Raw genomic sequence first — 24983 nt, forward strand, 5'->3', positions numbered from 1 at the left:
GGAGGATGAGCGACAATAACTATACTGAATGCCAGTTTGCCAGCCCCACATACATGGTAATACCATAAACAGAACAGCTCTAGATTTTAAAACTGTAAAAACAAACACAAGTCAAACTGGGAGAGTACAGAATTTCACAAATAACCATAGACTCTCATTTAATTCATGCCATCATGAAGAACAGGAAATTGATAATAGAAACAGACCCAAATGCAGCATTCTGCATCCGTAGCCATAGACATGACCAATAGCATGAACCCTTTGAGAAGAGTCTGTGCGGCAAAGGACTGTGTGTGACACTGTGCGATGCTCATTTCAAGACAAGGCATATTACCTGAAAGGAGTCAAAGCAGGTATAATGGTAAAAAGAAAAGGAACGCTGTACCAGTTAGTTTATGTAACAACTGATACAAATTCTGGCTGACCTATAGGTGTGAGCTGGGGGGACCCTAAGGTATAATGCCCTCGAGTAATTACTATGTAGCTTGTAGAGCTGTAAGGTCAAGAGATAACAAACATGCATGCCCAAACTGGAGGCAGCCAGCTCCCTTTCCTATAAAGAAAGGGTTACAGAAACAGGAAAACATAGGAGCAGAGATATTTTTTTCTCAGTGCCGGGGAAATATTATGGAGGGAAGTTATCCTAACAAGTGAGAAAGTGTGGAGGCCTGAAAGTATACTGAGGGCTTGGGACAAAGAGTTTCTTTTTGTGTGGGTGTGTTATGTGAGCAGATCAGTTTATATGTTTATGTAAGTAATTATTTACCTGTTTAACTTGTTTGTTTGTTAAAAGGGTGCGTGAGCTGATATGGGACCCTCTCAGTCACAAATTGGTCCAAGCAGCAATAATAAAGAATAAAAAAGTGCAAAACAACTAGTCAGAGTCACAACCCTGTTCATTACTTGCTAATGTTTTAAACTTTAAAGATGGCATTCTAGTGTTTAAGTAAACATTATCTCAAAGGTAAATCTAAAGTGGATTTAAATTTTATAGTTATTGATCAAGTACACGCATTTTAAATAGATCTGATGCAGAGGATGAATTAGACGGGGAGGGAATACTGCTGGCAGATAAGGCTAGATGCATGTAACCCTACATGTTACAATGACAAAGAAATTTTTAAAGCCTTTTTAAAAGAAAGAAGGTAAGGCATTAATTGATTAATTATTCTATTTCGATCATGTGATGTCTATGATATAAATTGTCTTTGATTATCTTACTCAGTCTGAAGAAGTCTTTTATGACGAAAGTACCAACTGAATGATTGTTAATCTTTTTTTGGATTAAATTTATATTTTTAATTTGTATTGAGTTGTTCTTATGTTTAAATTTTATTTTCTGTTTGACTTAAGGTTCCATTTCTAATAGGCATTCTAGTGTTTGTTTGAAAGATTGGGCATTGGAGAGAGAGAGAGAGAGAGAGAGAGAGAGAGAGAGACACGTGTGTGTGTGTGTGTGTGTGTGTGTGTGTGTGTGTGTGTGTGTGTGTGTGTGTGTGTGTGCACGTGTGTGTGTGTGTATGTATACTCATACATGTAATGAAAGATGCAGATAGTGATGTATGCAAACATAATATCTATCTCTGTATGTATATATATATATATATATATATATATATATATATATATATATATATATATATATATATGCAGATATAGCTGTATTAGTTGTATCCCCACATATGAATTAATTGCAAAACTATATTAAGTAATTAATTAATTAATTAATTAATTAATTAATTAATTAATCATATAGGGTTAATTTTTAAGTAGTGGAAACAATGGGGAATACAATGAAACGTCTCAGTAAATAAACTAGTAAGGTATATCAGATGCTGGAGTTCAGTACTGTAAGGTCTCGTTTAATTTTTTTTTTTTTTTGCAACTCTCTGCCTGCTGATCTTCAGCCTCCCATGACCTTGGAGTCCTTCTGCTCCTCACAGGAACAAGAGCCATGATTGACCCATTTGTCCCTGCATAAGGTGAGAGATGACCATGGGACCATCATCCAGACAGATATCATGGTCTCCACCTCAGTTCCTGGAGCTCCTAACTTCCCTCCTCATAGGATGAGTGAGATAAATATCCCCATGTTCCAATATATAAATGCACACGGACACATAGGTTCATAGGTTCATAGGTTTATACTAGGCTATCTGCCCTAAGGCATTTATAAGCCTAGCCCAAATTTTTGTGGCTTACGCCACCCCTTATATGAAAAAATACTGTGCCCATTAGTTTGTTGTGCCTCTGTCCAGCAGTGACACAGATATGATTCCCGGGGTAAACCTACGATCTCCCATCCACAGGTCTAGATTTCTCTTGAACAGAGTCAGCGAGGTGCTCTGCCTCACATGGACCGGGATTTTATTCCACAGCATAGGGAGTCTCTGAGTGATAAATCTATCCCTCCAGCACGTCCTATTTATAGCCGTGCTAAGGTTTAAGTGGCTTGCTCTAGTGGTTTTGGTGGATTTGGATTTTTTGAGGTGGAGCATGTCCATTAATTCCGGGTTGGACATGGCCTTGTATGCCAGGCACATGTCACCTCTGAGCAGACGGTATGCGACTGAATAGAGCTGGAGTTTCTTCAATCTGGCAGCATATGACAGATTTTGGAGTCCCTTTATCCTTTTGGTGAGGAACTTTTGGGGTCTCTCCAATTGCTGCAGATGTCGGGTGAGATACATCCCGAATGGGGCATTGTACTCGATCATTGGTCTGATAAGTGAAGAGTACAGGGAACAATGACCTCACTAGATCTGGATGTGAATCCCTTCATGATCAGGTGGGCAATGTAGAAGGTCTTTCTAACCACTTTAGCAATGTGAGTGTCAAAGAAAGGCCACTGTCAACCTGGGTCCCCAGGTCCCTGATAACCTCTTCTGTGCTTAGTGGATTGCCACCTATATGGTAGCTTGGGGTTACCTTGTTTTTCCCGAAGGGTATGACTATACATTTTTTGGCGTTTAACTTCAGGCCATGGCTCTGGCACCAGCTATCTGTTTCCGTGAGTCCATTCTGAAGGATATCCGTGTCCGATGCACTTTCCACTATGGCGCCCAGTTTGCAGTCGTCTGCAAACTTTGTCAGCCAAAGTCCTCCCATGTTGGCCTGTACTTCTGAGAAGTAGATGCCAAACAATAGGGGGCCAAGGACCGAGCCCTGTGGGACACCACTTGTGACCGGCTTGGAGCTGACACAGCGCCAGCAACTCTAACCCTGTGGGTTCTGTCCTTAAGCCAGTTTGCAACCCATCTTGTGACATATGGGTTTACATTTAAGCTGGTAAGTTTTTCTACAATACCCGAGTGGGGTATTGTGTCGAAAGCCTTTGCAAGGTCAAGGTAGGCTGTATGGACTGTCTTTCCCTCATCAATGGCCTTGGTGACTGTTTCGAAGAAGTCAACCAAGTTCAAAAGGCATGATCTTCCCTTGACAAAGCCAAACTGGGTCGGGTCCAATGTCTGCAAGTCCCCTATATCTTTGTTTATGAGCTCCATTATGATCCTCTCCATAGCTTTGCAGACTAGACTTGTTAAGCTTATGGGACGGTAATTACCAGGGTCCGTGAGGCGCGCCTTTGTGGAGTGGGACCACAGTTGCCGTACGCCACTCCTTGGGCACGTATCCTGTGGTAAGGCTGAGATTAAACAGCTGCCTTATGTGCGGGGTTAATTCCTCATTTAGCTCATGTAGCACACAGTCGGGGACACCATCCGGTCCCATTGATGCTGTGTTTTTAGCTTTAGAGAGAGCAGCTTTCACCTGCACATTTGAGATGTCCGGGAGGCTACACTCGGCTGGGATAGTTATCTCTCCTTTAGGGGAGAGGGGTGAAGTTTGCACTGAACCTGTCTGCCAGTATGTTGGCAATGTCTGTGGGTTCAGTGATTTTTGTATCATTTTGGACTAATTCTGAGCATATCTGGGAGTTTCCACCCAGGTTCCTAACATAGCTGAAAAAGGCCTTATGATTGTCCTTTGAATCCATGGCAATTTTTCTCTCAAAATTGGCCTTAGTTGATTTTATGAGTGCTCGTATTTTTTACTAATAATGATCAGGGGTGACTTCCCTTTTATGGATTTTGTTCTATCATGTAATAGCTTTCTCCTCTTATTGTAAAGTTTGTTAATGGCTGGGGTCCACCAGACTGGACGTTTGCCCTTTGTGGAAAGAGTCTTGGTTTTATTTGGGATTGCCTGATCCATGCAGTCCTGGAGGTGTTCATAGAAGGCATTTGTAAGGGCTTCTGCAGCTTGGGTTGTGGTTTCCTCTGGCTCAGGGGCCTTGAAGGATACCACACCAGTCTTGAGTAGTGTGAAGTTTGCTTTAGAGAAGTTCTTCACTATGGTCTTTTTTGTTTGGGGTGGGGGCGGGATGTGGGTTTCCAGTGAGATTAGTTTATGATCAGATCTCACCAATGAGGGATATACTTCCGGTGTGGAGCATTTTGTCCCCATGTTTGTGACAATGAGATCTAGTATATTTTCTCCTCTTGTGGGAACACTGACTAGCTGTTCCATGGCATTTGAATTTATGAACTCCAGGAACCGTTGGGCTAGAAAGTTAGGGCTTGAGTAATGTTCCCAGTCTATATTTGGGTAGTTGAAGTCACCCAATATGATGGTGTTTGGAGATACATTTATACCCTCCAGTGTCTTCAGGAAGGCTGTGTGGGGTTCCTGAGTTTGAGAGGGTGGCCTGTAGCATGCTACAATTTGTAGAGCAGTTTTGCCTATGGTTAGTTGCACCTGGATGGTTTCCGAAGCTTCGTGCGTTGCCACCAACCTGGAGGTTTGGGTATCCTTTATGAATATGGATACACGCGCTCCTTTTGTGGTGTGGTCCGGGTTTTGGGGCCGGAACGCATGATATGAGGTAAAACCTAATAGTGCCGGGTGCTCTCAGGAGCCTTGAACCAGGTTTCAGTTACAGCACAGACATCGATGTTCTCCATACTGAGAAGGGCCTCGAGTGCGTGCATTTTGAGATTTAGACTTCTGGCATTGAGCAGCATTACCCTCAGTTTCTTCCCATTTTTGTTTTCTAGGGTGGTAGGTTTAGAATTTGAGTCTTGCCTAAAAAAGGCACTATGGGGGTGGCAAGAGCCTTAGCCAATATCCGGAATCCCTGGGTGACAGGTGCAAGCCATCCCTTGCGAAGCAGCGTGGCTTGTCAAGCATGTCATCCCAGGCAGACAGACACTGGATCCCCTTTGAATGACACCAGACATTAAGCCAATTGTTAAAGCTGATCATCTTGTCTCTATATTGTGGCATCATTCTTGGTGAGGGAAGGATACTGCTCAGGGTTAGGGTCATACCTGCCTGGGCTACATAATCAGAGAGCTCCTCTATGTCTCTTTTCATGTAGCCCAGGGAGGTACGTCTCAGGTCATTCACACCAGCATGGACAATGACTGTGTCATATTTGTACTTGCCGTGGAGTGACCCGAGTGCTTGTGTTATGTGGCGGATTCTAGCGCCCGATAGGCAGCTTACTGTGACCCTCTCCTTGTTCAGCCTGGTGAGTGGGACGTCAGTGTGTCTGACTATGGAGTCACCTATGACAAGTATGTTTGGTGTTGTATTTGGCCTTAAGGGCTGTGACTGCTTTGCACACTGCTTTTGTGGTTTATGTGTTGCTTGTGGGGTGTCTTGAGGTAGCATTTGTTTGGGTGTCTGCTTTGGAGGCCTCTGCTGTTTAGGTAAATTTTTACTCAGAGACTCCGAGTATGTCTTTGTGTGTTTATGTGTTTGATTCAGTGGAGTGGTAGCATTATGTGAGACTGGTTTTGTGGTGTGTGTAGTTGCCTTCTCCTCCTGTCTGGTCTTGCCAGTCCTGAGTTGAGAGAGCTCAGCCTCCAGTTTGGCTAAATAGCTGCATCTCTCGCAAGTATTTGTGTTATGTGGGAGGAGGAGAGGGTTGTCTGTGTACATGAGGCAGTTATAACATTGCCTCAAGATTCCCAGATTCACCAGCTGGACCGGAGAGGAGATTGACAACTGACCTTTGGACATGCTAGAATAATATTGGGAAATCCTTAATTGAAAACAAGGGCCAGTGGGGAGTGAGGGTGTAGTGCTTTTAATTTTTAGTGCTGACTTATATAATTGCTTTAGTGAGCAAGTGCCAGGTAACTTGAGTGCAATGTGTTACAAGTAACTAAATGCAAAAACGACAAACAGTAACTTTCTTTCAAGTGAAACAAGGAAATAAGTACAGTAAGCAATGCAGATATCACTAGTGATCCACAGAAGCTGAGAAGTTGCGTATTAGGTGGAATTAGCTTCCAGGGAAATAACAAGCAAACAAACAACAAGCATATAAACAAAGCTAGATTCAGCAGGCCTGGTTCTAGTCTATGCTAGAGCAAACAAGGTGAACCAATTTCAGTAAGATACAGTTCAAATATTCAGGCACTATAAACCTTTAACCAGAAATTCCCAGCTCAGAAGGGCAGAGTCCAGCCTCTTCTCCCACAAGAGTGCAGACCACGAACCTTCTTAATGTAAAATAACTGGCCTGAAGCCCAAGTGCCTAAACCAGAACTAATACACTTGGACACTGGGCTCTCAATCAGCAGTTCCCAACTTAGAAGGATGAAAGCTACCTGTCCTGCCACCACAGTGCTTGCCACAAACCTTCCTAATGTAAAACAACTGGTCTGAAGCCCAAGTGCTTAATCCAAAAGACTTGAATGATAGCTACACTTTAATCAAGTTACAACCAAGCAGTAATAAATACCATTGAATACTTTAGAGAATGTCTGGATTAGTGCTCAAGTTACACAAACAAAGCTAGATCCAGCAGGCCCGAATCCAGTCTATGCCACAGCAAACAAGGCGCACCAACTTCAGTAAGAAACAGTTCAGATATGCATGCACTATAAGCCTTTAACCAGAAATTCCCAGCTCAGAAGGGCAGAGTCCAGCCTCTCCTCCCACAAGAGTGCAGACCACGAACCCTCTTAATGTAAAATAACTGGCTTGAAAGCCCAAGTGCTTAAACCAGAATTAATACACTTTTAGAATAACAGACACTGAGCCCTCAATCAGCAGTTCTCAACCTAGAAGGATGTAAGCTACCTGTTCTGCCACAACAGTGCAGACCACAAACCCTCTCAGTGCAAAACAACTAACTGGTCCGAAGCCCAAGTGTTTAAACCAAAAGGCTTAGAATGAGTTACACCAAGCAGTAATAAATACAATTGAGTATTTTTTTTTTTTTTTTTTTTATTCCTGAACAAGTGCTGAGATCAAAGAAACAGATTTGAGTGCTGAAACTAGAAAACTGGCTAGTTATAAGAAAAAAAAACAAGCTAGAAGGCTTCCCTCAAACACAGAAGGGCTTGGGGGCTCAGAAGCCTACAAATAGTCTGTACCACTTAACAAGAAAGGCAGGAAATAAGCTTAATTTTTTTTTTCTATTTCCCAGATGCTCTCTTTGTACAAAGTAGGAGTGCCTGAAATCAGAATATGATCTCACTGCACTCAGTTGAGTGAGCAAATGAGATGGGCCCAGAGGCAGGCTGAGGGGCGGGCAGTTTCAATGCCACTAAGATTAACACCAACAACACCAAAACAAAATCAGGGCGGGTGGGTGGGAATAACTGAAGAGCAGAATAACTTCAGTTAAAAATTCCTTCAACACTCCTTCATACACAGTTTAAATCAAATTAAATACTGTATAATACTGTATTTTTTTTTAAAAAAAAGAGCAGATAAAGGCACTTAAATTCTCTTATACGTCCAGTTGAATATAACCAAGTTCTTAGCTGGCCAAGCTGAAGTTTTAAAGCAGGAATTATTTCACATGCACCAGTTTAAATATGCAAGGACAGGAAATCAAAGAATGTGGCTACCCCACACCTGTAATTACTAGCAAATAACAAAATTCAGCCAACACTAGCTTCAGTTCAAGTTACTGAAGAGCAGAATAACTTCAGTTAAAAATTCCTTCAACACTCCTTCATACACAGTTTAAATCAAATTAAATACTGTATAATACTGTATTTTTTTTAAAAAAAAGAGCAGATAAAGGTACTTAAATTCTCTTATACGTCCAGTTGAATATAACCAAGTTCTTAGCTGGCCAAGCTGAAGTTTTAAAGCAGGAATTATTTCACATGCACCAGTTTAAATATGCAAGGACAGGAAATCAAAGAATGTGGCTACCCCCACACCTGTAATTACTAGCAAATAACAAAATTCAGCCAACACTAGCTTCAGTTCAAGTTACTGAAGAGCAGAATATCTTCAGTTAAAAATTCCTTCAACACTCCTTCATACACAGTTTAAATCAAATTAAATACTGTATAATACTGTATTTTTTTTAAAAAGAGCAGATAAAGGTACTTAAATTCTCTTATACGTCCAGTTGAATATAACCAAGTTCTTAGCTGGCCAAGCTGAAGTTTTAAAGCAGGAATTATTTCACATGCACCAGTTTAAATATGCAAGGACAGGAAATCAAAGAATGTGGCTACCCCCACACCTGTAATTACTAGCAAATAACAAAATTCAGCCAACACTAGCTTCAGTTCAAGTTACTGAAGAGCAGAATAACTTCAGTTAAAAATTCCTTCAACACTCCTTCATACACAGTTTAAATCAAATTAAATACTGTATAATACTGTATTTTTTTTAAAAAAAAGAGCAGATAAAGGTACTTAAATTCTCTTATACGTCCAGTTGAATATAACCAAGTTCTTAGCTGGCCAAGCTGAAGTTTTAAAGCAGCTACAGCCTTAATTCTCTGCACCAGTTGCTAGACATGCATGCATTATGAACCTGTGTGTGTGTGTGTGTGTGTGTGTGTGTGTGTGTGTGTGTGTGTGTGTGTGTGTGTGTGTGTGTAATCATATAACTCAAATAGACAAATGGGCAGACAAATGAACAGCATACCACTATAGCATTTAGTAATATTAGTGAAGTTAACATTCATTATAAGGCAACTTTTTAACTGTAATTACATGCTCCTAGTCAACAAATAACTGTTTCATAAATTCCAGAAAATGAACAGATAGAAGACAAATTCAAGTATAGTTAATATTTAGGAAAATGTTCGGCTGATATCATTCTTACTATGTGGGCAGACATTTTTATTTTTTTACAGGATGCTTCGGGAACTCTGGTTGACTTAAGCAGCTTTTTCAGAATCACATAGTAGGCACATGGATATTACAGGAATAACATTCCAGGCATTTTGAGATCATTTTCTTATATTTATCTGTCATAGCTCCAGAAAAACAAGACTGGCTTCAATTTAATTTTACCTAATCATCTTGTAATGTTCAAATCCGAAAGTTAAGTGATGCTAATTAGCAGTTTCAGTACTTCTGAAATATGCTAAGGACTGCTATAGGTGCACTTACGTGTCTTCAAGGAACTGCATTTCTTTATTCAGTCACATTTACCTCCACTGTGGGTTAGATGGATGTCTTTATTTAAAGAAGAATTCACAACTGTGTCATGCTGAGATAAGTTTATGGATTATATCTGAGTATAAGATTGTAGGTTTAATGCATCTAATGCTCAAAAATTCCATTATCCCTGCATGACAAGCAACATGAATGACAAATACAACTCTGTGAAGGCTCACATGTAAGCAAAAACAAATTTAGTTTAATGTTAATTTTATATGCAAGTGAAGTGTAAAGGGGTTCTTATTTTTCTTTTTGGATTAGATCTAATTGTTACAGTAGTGTTTTTATATGTGTCCCTGTTCATCTTTGTCCCTTCACTCCCCATCATCTCTGTGTCACTCAGGCACTTTTTTGTCTTAGTACCATATTACCCATTAAAGAGGAACAGATAATGACAACACAAAATTTAGCATTTGATAATTATATGATTTAGAATGTACATTTCTGAAGCTGTGGATCATCAAACCGTGAAACTAAGAGAATCATAATTTAGTGTACTGCATAAAATATACTTAGATTATGGGATGTGAGGGCCTTTGTAAGCCTTGCCAAGATTTCCTGAAAGAATAACGATGTCCTGTATCTGAATAGGATGTTGAGAGCCAGGCATTTATAAGGGACATGGATGCCAGGCCTGGTGTAAATCTCCTATTCCCCATCCAATGATCTAGGCTGCTCTTAAACTGGGTAATAGACAAATTCAGCTTCACATGGATAAGAAGTCTGTTCCATAGGAGGGGCAGTCTCTGGGACACATATCTGTCTCTCCAGTATGTTCTGTTTAAGTCACAGACAAAATTCAGGTCCCTTGTATTATTAGTACTGTTTGATTTACAAATATGCAGGAAATTCGTAAGTGTGGGGTTTGTGGATGCCTTGTAAACCAGGCATAGATCGCCCCTCAGCAATCTATAGGAGACTGAGTACAGGGAAAGGGCTTTAAGGCAACACAAGTTTGTTATGCCTTGTATTCTTTTTGTAAGGAACTTCTGAGATCGCTCTACTTGCTGTATATGCCTCGTCAGGTACATACCAAAGACAGTATTGTACTCTATGGTTGGTCTGATAAGGACAGAGTACTGAGGGATAATGGCCTATTTGGATCTAGATGTCATGCCCTTACTTATAAGTTGCATAACAAAAGGAATTCCTCAAAAGGTAAGGCTACTTTTTACATGCATACCCCGATCCCTGACAGCTAGGTCGACTCTTTGGGGTGTATTATTAACATGGTAATTAGCTGGAATGGTTGGCTTACCGAAGGGTACAATTATGCATTTCTTAGCATTGCGTTTAATCCCATGACTTTGGTACCATTTGCTCGGCAGAGATAGATAGGCCTCCTTGAAGAATGCTAGTGTTGCAGGGGAGTCAGTGATAACCCCAAGCTGGCAATCAACTGCAAACTTAGTCTGCCATAAACCTTCAGCATGTGCTTCCATTTCAGAGGAAGTAGCAAGTCCAGTACAGAGTCCTGGGGGACTCCACTAGTGACTGGGGTCTTGGTGGAGGTGACCTCACCTATTTTGACCTCCTGGGTCATGTCAGTGAGTTAGTTTGCTATCCACAGGGTGATAAAAGGGTTTATACCTAAATTAGTGACCTTGTCTATCATGCCTGAATGGAGTATTGTATCAAAAGCATTGGCCAGCTCGAGGTAAGCTGTGTGCAGAGTTTTACCTTCATCCAGTGCTTTGGTGACCCTCTCAAAAAAGTCCACCAGATTTAATAGGCATGACCTTTCTTTAACAAAGCCAAACTGTGATGGGTCCAGTGGTCATAGGTTACAAATGTCCTCATTTATCATGTCCATGATGATTCTTTCCATGGCCTTCCATATGAGGTTGGTAAAACCTATGGACCTGTAGTTACCCGGATCAGTAGTTGGACCTGTTTGTGAAGGAGAATGACTTAGCCATCTTCCATTCTTTGGGCAGAAAACCTGACTAAAGGCTCCAGTTGAAAAGTGATTCAAGTGGACCAGAGAGGTCATGTTTCATTTTATTTATTAAATATTCTGAGATGTTATTGGGGCCCATCAATGCAGTGTTTTTGGTCTTGGAAAGTGCACTGATGACCTGTTCCATAGTAATAGTTCGGGGATTGTGATATGTGGAATTTCCTTTGTATACTGGGAGGGGGGGGGGTGGAGGGATAAATTTGAGCTGAACTTTTCAGCCAAAAGGTTGGCGATGGCCTCCAGTTCAGTGTGGGTGATGTCATTTACAATAAGTTCTGCACATTGTTGTGAATTTCCCCTCAGGTTATGGACGTAGCTGTAGAAAGCTTTATGGTTGTCCTTTGCCTGAGAAGCTATTTTTTTCTTTAAATTTAGCCTTTGAAGTACTAATTAACCCTCTTAGCTACCTGTTTTGATTGGTCAGGTGGCTTTTAGTGTGACTTTGTTCCTCCTATGCTTGGCCAGGACTTTTTTTCCTTTTGTTGTATAACTGATTAACATTGTGATTCCATCAGGGTAGCTTGCCTTTTGAATTTGTCTTATTCTTAATATGAGTGGGCACAGCTTGCTCTGTACAGCTATCAGTATGGCTGTACAGAGATTTTGTAAATGTCTCAGCATATGCTATGGTGTTTACTGGGTTTGGGTGTGCTTGCAATTCAGTCAAGGTGTTGTTCAATAGATAGAGGTTAGCCTTGGAATAGCTCCTAAAGGTTTAATTTTTATTTCATGTGGTATTGCCTTATGGTCAGATCTGGCAAGCAAGGACATTGCATTGGGTGAGAAAAATCAGCTTCCCATGTTTGTGAGTACAAGGTCAAGGATGCTTGTACCCCTGGTAGGAGAACGGACCAACTGTTCTAGGATGTTGGTATTAACAACGTTTAGGAGTCCCTGGGCTTGTGCATTAGAAGTGGTGTTGGATTCTCAGTCTATAGAGGGGTAGTTGAGATTCCCCAGGAATATTGTATTAGGTTGAATGATGAGGGACTCTAATGCATTGAGATAAGTGGTATGGGTTTCCTGTTACATGAAGGGGGATCTATAGGTTGCAAGGAAATGGTACAACACCCTGTTTATGTAGAGTTGCACATGTATGAGTTCTAGAGGGTCATACACTTTAACTAGTCTGCATGTGAGACTGTTTTTAATATAAACTTACACTCATCCACCTTTAGTTCCCTGCTGTGCAGTAGCTGGTCTAAAGGTATGATAGGCATTATAACCTTGCTTTGCTGGGAGTACTCTCAGTGACTTTAAACCATGTCTCTGTTACTGCACAGATGTCTGCACTCTCCAGGGCAAGGAAGAGGTTTTTGTTAAGACTTCTAGCATCAAGCAATACCACCTTGAGATATTTCTCCATAGGTTCAGTTAAGTCAGTAGGTTTATCAGTTTGGCATTGCCTAAAAAACAAAAAGCACTATAGGAGTGAAAAATTTCTTTGCCAATATCTGAAAGCCTATAGGCAATAAGTGCAAACCAACCCTAGCAAAGCAGCTTGGTCTTGTCAACCACTTCCTCCCTGACCATTAAATATTGTACCCCCACTGGACTGACACCAGAAGCTAAGTCAGTTATTAAAATCAATCAGTTTCAGTTGGTAACGTGGCATCATCCTTGGAGAAGGTAGTGCTGCTCAGTGCTAGGCTCATACCTGTCTGAGAAACATCATCAGTGAGCTCGATCATGTTGTGTTTCATGTAGTCAAGGGAGGTACAGCTCAGGTCATTAACACCCACGTGGACTATGACAGAGTCATACTGGAACCCGTGGTTCAATGACCTGAGTACCTGTGTGACTTGATGGATCCTAGCCCAGGTAAGGCAGGTAACCATGACTCTGTCCTTAGTCTGGTGAGGGGGACATCAATGTGCCTCACTATAGAATCAACATTTACCAGGAAATTTGACTGTGCACTGGTTTGTCTTAAGAGCTTAGCAGCAGAGGCATTGGCTACAGCATTACTATGTGTAGCTGTGGGTGGTGTTTTAACAGCATATTTATGTGATGGCTGAGAACCCTATATTTGATTGCACTGTGCAGGAGGTCTTTGTGTTTTAGGAAGGTTACCTGTAAGTGCCTCATCATAAGTAGTTTTATGTGTATGGTGTTTACCCTGTGCAGTAGGCATGGTGCAACTGCCCAAAAACACCAGGGAACCAATGAAGTTTTATCTGACAGTCCTCCTCAGAAACACTACCAGTCATGCAGTACCACCAAAAAGTTTAGTTTATTGACAAAGCAAAATCAACACTGTGGGCGGCACAGTGGTGCAGTGGTTAACATTGTCACCTCACAGCAAGAGGTTCTCCGGTTCGATTCTCGGCTGGGGTGCCTTCTGTGTGGAGTTTGCATGTTCTCCCTGTGTTCGCGTGGGTTTCCTCCGGGTACTCCGGTTTCCTCCCACATTCCAAAGACATGCATCTGGAGCATTTCTCCCCGGGCCTCCGCTGAAAACAGGCTCTGTGGAACCTAGTCGGACATTCCCGGTCAACAAATGATAAATAAAATAAATAAAAGTTAAGCACTTTTGTCCTCAAAAAGGACTTTATCAAAACTGCTACCTCAAACCACTGACTAACTTAAATAACAAATGCTTAAAATCAGATAATTGATGAAACAGGGTTCAACCATGACATTAAAAACTACCAATGATAGTTAACCAATAAAGGTTTAACTTCTGTTACACCTAATTGGCTTGCTGATAAACTCTATCAAAAACAACAATGGTGCAAGTGCCACTGAAAACCTCTACAGGATTAGTTTTGGTTGTACAATCAAGTTTTTCCTCCAGTGTTAAAGTGTATTTACACCTCTTGCATATTTTATCTGTTTTATTAAGTGTTAAGTGGGTTGTCAATGTACATGAGCCACTTGCTTCAATGCCTCAGAATACCCATCTCAACTAGACTGGCCACAAAGAGAGTCGGGAAGTGCATATCCATGGCTGCTGATCTACTAGGGAGCAGTGAGGGAAATTTAAATATTGACTAGGTCAATAAGACAAGGAACTTGATGGGCAACACTCAACCATGTCTAAACTAGATGCTCTAGTAGGTAAAAAAATCTGTCTAGACAGTAATGCCACAAGAGTGTAGACCACAAACCATCCTAATGTAAAATAATTGGTTTGGATCCCAACTGGTTAAACCAGAACAAAGACTCTTAGAATAATTGGCACAGTAAGCCTTCACCAACAATTCCCAGCTCAGAAGGGTAGAGGCTATCCTCTCCTCCCACAAGAGTGTAGACCACAAACCTTTTTAATGTTAAATAATTGGTTTGGAGTCCAAGTGCTTAAACCAGAACTAAAACACTTTTAGAATAACAGACACAATAAGCTTTCAACAAGCAATTCCCTGTTCAGAAGGGTGTAAGCTACATCTCCTCTCGCAAGAGTGTAGACCACAAACCTTCCTTATATAAGATAACTAATTTGAAGCCCAAGTGCTTAAATCAAAGATAAGGGGCTTAGAATAACAGTTACAATGTAATCAGGCTACTAACAAGCAGTCATAAATGTAGCAGATTAAATGCAACTGAACACTTAAAGAATGTGTGGCAAAAAGCTAAATAAAGTGAAGCACAAATAAAGTAAAAGTAGCTGAATAAAGTGCAATTTTTATAGTAAGTGGGAAGGGAGGAAACAAGATAATTCAAATTTAAGACGCTAAGATAGGGGACATTCCTAGCTGATCTCTCAGTGCTCAGTAGAATGAGCTGATGAGGTGGCACTGGGAGGAGTTTCCAAAATCAGATTTATAATAGGGGCAGGTGACTCAAAAAACAACTGGTTTAAAAGTAGAACAGTACAGGATAAGGTGGGTGGGAACATCAAATGCAGACAGAGATCAGCAATACTCAGGCAGAGAACAACAAGTCAGACATGCACTACAGCCAAATAAAGATGCTACTAAAATATTTGTAGTTAAATGAGGAATACTTTTTCTCAGCTCCTCCCATTGACTAGCTAGATGTTATTATTCACTGTCTGCAAAATAATTATTTTCTAATGGATCTAGCAAACAAAAAAACTTAAAACAAAACAAAATGTAATATAAGACAAAAAAAATAGAAGTAACCAAATTTGAAATTAATAACTTCAATCCAAAATCAAATGCAGACAGATGTCAGCAGTAGTTAGGCAGAGAGCAACAAGTCAAACAAGGATTACAGCTAAATAAAGATGTCAGTTTCTACAAGAAGTTCCTTAAGTTTTGTCTTATACTTGAAATTATGACTTAACTGTTGGTTTAAGATGCATGGTTTGTTGCAGTCAATTTTATGTTACTTCGTGATCAAATGCAGAAAAGGAATGGAAGAAATGGAATCAGGAACTTTCAGCCAGAGTTCACATTGCCCAAGTATGTTGGCAAAACTATCACAAATCATGTGTAAATAGGTTTTAGTATAGCAGTAAATAACCTGGTATAATCAAGCAATAACCAACGGCATGGTGTGGTATATTGAAGATTTACCCACGGTTGGTGTGGTTTAATCATGAGAGCAAAGCCCGAGTGATTAAACAAAGGCAACCATGGGTAAATCTTCAATATACCACAACCATGGAGTCGGTTATTGCTATTATACAATGACATTATTTAAGAAAAAGATTATTTTTCTTAAATAATGTCTTTGTATAATGGCGGATTACTGTTTTTCTGCCGGTTATGGTATACTGCTTGTTCATTTTGATGTACTGCGCATGCATATGGGACTTGCATTCCCATGCATACCCATTACATCATTGCTTTGAAACAGAAGCAATGGAGAAAAGAAAGTCTCTGGTGCTCCGTTTTCTCTCTCTCTCTCTCTCTTTTTTTTTTATTAAATTGTAAAAAAAAAAAAAAAAAAAAAAAAATATAGGTTTTGGGGCACTTTATACCAACGGAAAAAAGGACCTTTTTCCATTGGTATATTGTGGAATTTACAATGGGCACGCTGGTTGGGATGGCCGAATCAGACTGCACATTTTCCGATAGTAATAGGGAGTCATATAATAAGTAATAACTTTTCCCTATTAGAAGACCGATGACACATTCATGCATCTTGGTCGAACTCAAAAGCCTGAAACGGCAAAATATCAAAGCGGCTTTTAAGCAAATTCTTTCCATGGGAAAGAATTCGCTTGGCCGCTTTGTTACTTTGTCATTTTTGGCACTATAGTGTGATCTCGGAGTTGGTATATTTAAGTAGTGGGGGTGTGGGGGGCACAGACCCCCACTTAATATAATGTTTAAAGTATTTTATTTTTGTTGGAACAGAGATTTTTTTTTTTTCCCTAGGAAAAAAAATTCCTGTTCTGACAGTTCGAAATTGTAAGCTTTCGCTTACATAGGGTCGATTAATCACAATTCGCTTTTTTAAGTGTTCGGTGATCTAATATAGACCCAGCAATAACCATACTCATTTTTATACTGCATTATTACTGTTATTATTGTCATACAGCATGTTTTATTTGCAGTTGATGTAATGAAATGTAACCTGCAAATATATTAAATTTGATCTAAAGACTGACAGATTTCTTATTTATCAGCAAGATTAAGTAAACAGATGCAGTCCATGATAAGCTGATACAAGATCATGTATATAGGTCTCGGATAACACAATAGATTTCATATTACTAAGTATGAATAGTAAGACATGAGAATTTCACTTGAGAAGTTATTCAAGATACCTACAACTGAACGAAAAATTTGTAGGTAGACAGATAACTGTTGTATCTGAGCTTATGCACAATAGTGCTTTTTTACTGATTTTATTAATAGGATGAAATGAAAGCTATGTACATGTAGTAAGTGGAGTCTGACAGTTAAGGCTGAGGAAGAGGTATTCAGTATTACTGTAAGCTGCTGAGGAAAATTCTGGAAGCACAGCTGGCAGCTGGAACATGATTTCTCACAGCTGGTTGAACATCACTGGGACATTGTAAGTGAGAGGATTGCTGCCATAAGTGGCAATATGTGTATTATGACAACTTTCTAAGCATCTTAAGGCTAATGCCCAGAAGTATTTTTTTAATTTATTTAGGCAAGGGAAAGCATCTGTGACGAAAAGCAGAGAATCTTTCTGCTGCAATTTTGAATAAATGTGTAATATTTGTGTCTAAATATCTGCTATTTGTTTAATTCCATTTCTTTTTCCTCTATTTCCTCTATTTTTCCCAGAATTACTGTTTTTCCTTGAGCTGTTGGATAACTTACTGATTCTTATCTTAGAGGAACTAATGTAGTTTGGCTAACCCTAATGCAATGCACAGGCCAAACTCTAGCATTTGTCCTTGATACTAGGGATAAAACAACTAGATGACCAGCATTAAACACTAACAAAACATTCAGTCTTATTCAGTGTGGTTTTGCTAATTGGTTTCATATTTTTGACCTCATTATGAAAAAGGATTCTGTTTTTTAATATAGTTTATTAACTTTGTAGCATTTTCAAAACCATGAACATCAGGACAGAAAACAGGAAAAGAAGGAACAAGATTGGAATATGTTGCCTGTAACATTTTAAATAATATCACATTTGCATTCACACTGGTACATGTAATGATGGCAGTTATAACCACATACTTTACATTTTAATAGCTAGTTTATTTAAAATATAGTTACATTAGGGCTTAGGTGTCCTTTTTTTATCATCTAACTAAGAGACTCCAAATAACTCACTATAATATTACATTAATGGCCAGTGTGAGAGTAGTTGCCCTTTAGCTAAATGAAAAAGACTGATGGTTCCAGAAGACTGAGACATGTCTATTAGTTTAATCTCCTTAAGTAATACAGTGACCACTGCCAGATCATGATCAAATGGGGCCCTAGGCATGGTAAGGGGTTGGGCCCCTCTGCAGCTATTACCCCACCCAGAGCAGCCCCACCCCCCCAGCAACCATTCCAGTGTTCAGTTCCATGGCTAGTTCTTCCCATTTACCATAAACACTGTTCACATCTCTCAGTGTGCAGACTATTTTCTTCTTTATTTCTATAATCATTACAAATATTTGAATTTATTTTAAAACTATTTCAAATTTTACGGCACAAACACTGATAGCCATTTGCTAAACAAAACAATGCAGTCTCATAATGAAAACAGACATGGCATGAACAGTAAACTTCTCTGCCCTTGAAACAGCATTGAAACCCACATTCAAAGAAAATGCATCTGGCCAGTGGTGGATTAAATTTACCTTTGGGCTATTTTCAAACCATAGACCCCTTGCACATATTCTTAGAACCATGTATACAGTGTTCTTTGATTCCAATTGTACTAAATTATATTCCTTGTATAATAGAGCACCACTTGCTAGAGTGCGTCTTAAATTTGTAGTTTTGAACATTTTTTCCAGTAAGCAATGAAACAAAATGTATAAACCCAATAATGATGAAATTACCCATTTCAGAGCATTTCAATCATAAAAGGCAACTCAAACTTCATTACAATCCACCAATATCAGTCAATCTGCACAATTTCTAAGTAATAAAGTAAAACAGAACTGCTGTAAACCATGCACAAGTTCAATCCAAATCCAAATTTATTGTTGCTGAACAATGCTGAATTTGTGCATAGTTTACAGTGGTTCTGTTTTACTTTACTATTTTGATATTTTGGCACCACTGCATTTGCCTTTACTTTGGCTGTTTTTCTCTTGTTTTTTATATTAATAATATGCATAATCTCAACATAAGTAAAATTAATCTGAATAACTACACATTAAAGTGCTCTGTAACTAATGAATATATTGCTACTGGCAAGCAACTTTACCTTTCAGTGCTTCATTACAAATTCAGTGCCTAGTGCCTTCGAAGAATAAATTGGTAAGGTGGAAATATTGCAATGGGGAATGGCTGGCAAATGGACAAGTTCATGGTTACTAGACATCTCATCCAAAGGAGGGCATACTCAGGAGTGTGGCACCCCACCCTCCTTAAAGTACACTGCAATATCAGTACTTCGTCTACATGGTGTGGAAGTAGAACCTATAGCCTTCTACACCAAAGGCACTTTTACTGGCTATTGTGCTACCACAACTGCTTTCAGTCTGTATAGCACAGACACAGATGTATATTTGCTAAAGAAAACTGTTGCACATTAAAAATAGACTTAGCATGATACTCAGTTTCATGAAATGCACTGAAACTCACAATTCCACTGAAATGCACAATTACTTGAAAAATGCACTGAAACTCTTAAGTAGTCCAGTAGTTGGTGTACAGCATTCAAACTCTTGTTTCCTGTAACAATGGTACAGGGTTTGAGCCTGAGCAAATTAATTAACTAACTTACCATCCCTAACCAGGGCATTTCACACACTTGCAAACACACACACACACACACACACACACACACACACACACACACACACACACACACAAACACACAAACACAAACATACACTTTACAAAAAGGCAGATATGTCCCCAGAATGAACATCCATCTCATCTGAAGAAGAAAAAGAACCCAAGCAACTTTTAACTCTGCACATGCAGAAAAGAAGACGAAGAAGCAGCAGCAACAATAATATGAATGTGTTAACCCACTCTGCTTCTCAGGAATATAGGTGTGTGTGTGTGTGTGTGTGTGTGTGTGTGTGTGTGTGTGTGTGTGTGTGTGTGTGTGTGTGTGTGTTGATGCATTCTTAAAGAAGAACATTGTTAAAAAAACAGACGTAATTTTTTGTTTAAATTAAAAATCAAATCTTGTGGCAGCCCCCTGGCCGATGCCCACCCCAGCCATTGGGCCCTAGACAACTGCCTAGGTTGCCTAGTGTTGGATCCATTTCTGACTGTGACATCTTACAATGTGGATATGGATGGGAATTTCCACTTCTTAAGTTATGCTTTTTATACCAACTATCATAATTAAATTAATATGCAGCAACATCCACCTTGGTGAGGTCAGTTACATCTAGTTTAACCAACATCCAGGATTCTGGTGAGAATTTTACTTCCCCCCTTGTGATCAAGCCTACTGTGTCTATCATGATTGTGTAACAATATCTTATAGCATTCCCAAAAAATGTAGACACAGTCTCCGATATTATTACTATTACATTCCTGCAAGCCAGCAAAATGGTTGAGTACATTCATTCTTATAGGCATATAAAAATTAAATTGACACTGTCACCCAAAAAAGTCATGCTTTCTAGCTTCAGTAACATATTTAGGTGATATCAAAATCCAGAGCCCAGACAAAGATTGTAATAAGTAATTGTGATGCCTTTTCCTATGCTTATCAGTCTCATCCAGTGGATCCGGGGAGCATATTTTGTATAAAATACTTATTTTCCCCTTATACACTCTTTGAATCTCTCTATTAAACATTAACCACTTAATTAGTAGATAAGATTGGTTTGGAGTGTATTTTCCTACATTTAGTTTCAGAATTTGTCACCTCAACTTTTAAAATAAATGAGTACCCATTTCTCCTGCAGAAAATGACTTAATAATTTCTTGTTGCCTCATCATTTGGTCTTCCTACACTAGTTGCATCCAGAAATGAAGAGTCCTGATTTGTTATAATGACTGCTTACATCTGTTAATAAGTAAGGACTAAAATGGTGAATATTCTGTCAGCACTAAATCTTTCTTCCAATTATCCAACTTGAAGCTATGTCTAGCACCTACAAAATAAAATAAAATATGTAATAAAATATTAGACAAAACATTTTTAGTTCTAGGTTTTACTACTGAAATACACTCATATAGGCCTCATTGGTCTCACAGTAGTTCAGGAGCTAAATCCTTCCAACCTACATGTCTTGGTTCCAGGACCATGGCACAACATACTTATCGCTTTAATACATCTTTCAAAATATTCATTTATCCTATATCCTGAAACCTCTCTGCAGATCTCTTTCTGGTTTTGTTAGCTAGAGTAACATGTTGTCTGCCTGTAGACACAGTTTATATTCCTTTCCCTTCAAACCATAACCTGTGATGGTCATTTGTCTGATTTGAGCCAGCACTGGTTCTAAGTACAGGGCAAACAGTGGATGGGACACTATTCCCTCTGCAAAGACTAAATAAAGAGGAGATCCTGTTGCAAATTCCTTGTAACATCTCTCTAGCAAGTCTACAATAGTCTTTGGAAACCAACAATACTCTAATACTTTAGAATATATAAAATTTTAGAAAATACTTTTTAACATACTGCATTTTTTGCTGAAGCTGTGGGCGTTGTGCTGTAGGATTCTCTTTGCTCACAGCAAATTTACAGCCGTATAATTCTACAGCTGAATGTCACTTCAGCCATGTGGCCTCAGTCAAATGCCCCACAGGGAAAACTCCTGCTGCCTAGGTGCCTGAACCCATGGGGGGTGGGGGTTACTAGTTAATGTCAATGGACACCAGAGACAAGTTCAAATGAAAAACAACAGTTTAAGTCAATGGGAACGGCAAGAGATAGTAGTTACTATACAGAATTTAAGAGAAAACACATGGTATAATGAACATAACGATCAAATTATTTTATGAGAAGAGTTATTGGCTATGCAAAATCCCATAAAAGAAACAAGAAGACATAATATGGTTCTACAGTAACCGTTGTTTGTCTAACTGCTTCCACAAAGATCATCAGCTGAAGGTAGAATCTGAGAAAACTGACATGGCCCTCTGGAACTGAGGGCAGTTGTGAAGATCTAATTAATCTAGCTTTAGGTGATTGCATGTAAAAGAAGTTAGTACACGTCTTAATATTACAACAGGATGTATAATGACTTTTACTTTGTGTATTTATTAATTCATGTATTTGTTTGTATTTGATAGCTAGAGAAAAGCACTAATCCATAACAACTTTTTTTTTTTCAGTCTCATTCCATGAGCAGTAAACTGTGAAGTGATTTCCTCAGTGTCATAAACTAAGCAAATGGTAACTGATGAAATCAGTCACTGGGCCTCAGGAAGCAGCTCATGAAAATCCCACAGTCTTAATTGTCTGTGCTAGTTGTCAGACCTTACTTCAAGAAACATTGCTCGTTACACAAAACACAGAGCTGTGTTTATGGATGAGATTACACAAAACACAGAGCTGTGTTTATGGATAAGGTTACACAAAACACAGCCGTGTTTATGGATAAGGTTACACAAAACACAGAGCTGTGTTTATGGATGAGGTTACACAAAACACAGAGCTGTGTTTATGGATGAGGTTACACAAAACACAGAGCTGTGTTTATGGATGAGGTTACACAAAACGCAGAGCTGTGTTTATGGATGAGGTTACACAAAACACAGAGCTGTTTTTATGGATGAGGTTACACAAAACAGAGCTGTGTTTATGGATGAGGTTACACAAAACACAGAGCTGTGTTTATGGATGAGGTTACACAAAACACAGAGCTGTGTTTATGGATGAGGTTACACAAAACACAGAGCTGTGTTTATGGATGAGGTTACACGAAACACAGAGCTGTGTTCATGGATGAGGTTACACAAAACATAGTGCTGTGTTTATGGATGAGGTTACACAAAACTCAGAGCTGTGTTTATGGATGAGATCACACAAAACATAGAGCTGTGTTTATGGATGAGGTTACACAAAACACAGAGCTGTGTTTATGGATGAGGTTACACAAAACACAGAGCTGTGTTTGTGGATGAGGTTACACAAAACACAGCGCTGTGTTTATGGATGAGGTTACACAAAACATAGAACTGTGTTTATGGATGAGGTTACACAAAACACAGAGCTGTGTTTATGGATGCAGGAGAGAAACAAGTTTAACAATAAACTTTAAATCAGTTGGAACAATAATGTAATAACAAAAGAATAGGTGGAAAAGATAAGAATTTCAACATTGTTCAGTATACCCTCAATGAAGAATGAATCTCATACCACTTTAAAAAAAGCATTGGAATTGCTTTTTGAAATAGCAATGGGTAGGAATGTTGAACTGGAGGAAATTAAATAAGGTAATAGAGCAAAAGAGACAAAACAAACAGGTTCATAGGTGAATACTAGGCGAATGAGCACTGTGGCCTTTATAAGTTTAACCAATCATCCCATTTGTAACCTTCAAGTTTATGTGCATTAGAGGTTATTTCTTATCTTATACAATATGCTGATGATTCTAAGCTTATATGTACATTGAATAACTTGCCTCAGTCCTCCATATCATCCCAGAAGCTTTTCCTCAATTGGTAAATGGCTCCATACTGGCTAGTTACTACTTATCCCTAAAAAAAAGCTAAGTTACTGCTATTTTCCCCAAATCAAACATGCCTGATAAATTGAATTTTAAAATTTTTTCACTAAGCAAAACTGAACTTGAAGTAGTCTTCAATAAAAACACTTCTTAAATGATTATGGTTGATAATCATAAATTTGATCCGCATGTTCAAAATAACATAAAAGATTCATCAAAAATGATTAATGCTTTACATGCATAAAAACTTCCATAGCAACACCACCTAGACCACTCTTCACCTCTACCAACCTTCATCCATCTCTATTATACAGTGTACCCATCCTATCCAACCTTCAGACTGCAGCTAAAAATAAGCTGGTGGCATGCCATAAACAGGCTGTATAATCTGCTAATAGCAAACAGTACCACAGCCACCTCTGTATTGTGCTTAAGGATTTGAATTGGCTTGAACTGCCTCACCATTTTATTCACAAAGCCGATGACTATCCTGATTTTACTTCTATTCTCTATTCCTATCACCCTAATAGACTACTTTGATCTAATGAACAACATCTTCTCAGCATGTATAAACCCCACAAATCCTCTGGCCAAAGTCTCTACTCATAATCTGTCACTAAAAAATAAAAACCACAAAAACCACAAGATATGACTATAAAAATAAAAAAACACAAGTGAGACGTGAGTTCCTTATATACATCCATACAACATAGGCATGGTTTGGAAGCAGTCCAGGATGTGATGGGAGAGGGCCCAAAGACAGCTTTTGTCATTAGGATATTGGAATTCTGTTTAACTCATAATTATTTTAAGTACAAAGATAGGATATATTTACAAAAGAAAGGAACAGTAATGGGTGCGTCTTATGCACCCAGTTATGCTGTGTTATACATGGGCTTTTTTGAAAAGTTGTTCATGTATAATACTAACTTTTGGAAGACAAAAGTAATATGTTATAACAGATTTATCGATGATCTGTTTTTTATTTGTAAGGGCCAGCCATAAGAATTTGAAGAATTAATTTCAGAATTGAATGATAATTTTCATGGACTCACATTTACCATGTCTATGGGTAATGTCAAGATTAAATTTTTGGATGTTGGATTTTATATAGGGAATGATTATACTATCCAGTTTAGACAATTTAGGAAACTAACATCAGTAAACAATTTTTTGTTTGCAGAAAGTATGCACCCCCCCCCCCCACATTTATTGAATTCGCTCCTAGTAGGAGAATTTAGTTGGATTTATAGGAATACATCTGAAGAAGGGTATAAAGAGCAATCCCTTATAGAAACAAGAGATAGGTTATTACAAAGAGGTTATGATAAAATTTTGTTGGATGAAGGGATACATCAGGTATTGTGTGGTGAAATGAGTAATACCAGGAAAAAAGAGTATGTAAGTAGTAATTTGAAGCCCAGCAGTGCAGTGAAAGAGTTATTCT

Source organism: Protopterus annectens, chromosome 4.part1 (genome assembly GCF_019279795.1).
Source record: "Protopterus annectens isolate FY-2018-M chromosome 4.part1, PAN1.0, whole genome shotgun sequence".
In the NCBI taxonomy this organism is placed as follows: domain Eukaryota; kingdom Metazoa; phylum Chordata; order Ceratodontiformes; family Protopteridae; genus Protopterus; species Protopterus annectens.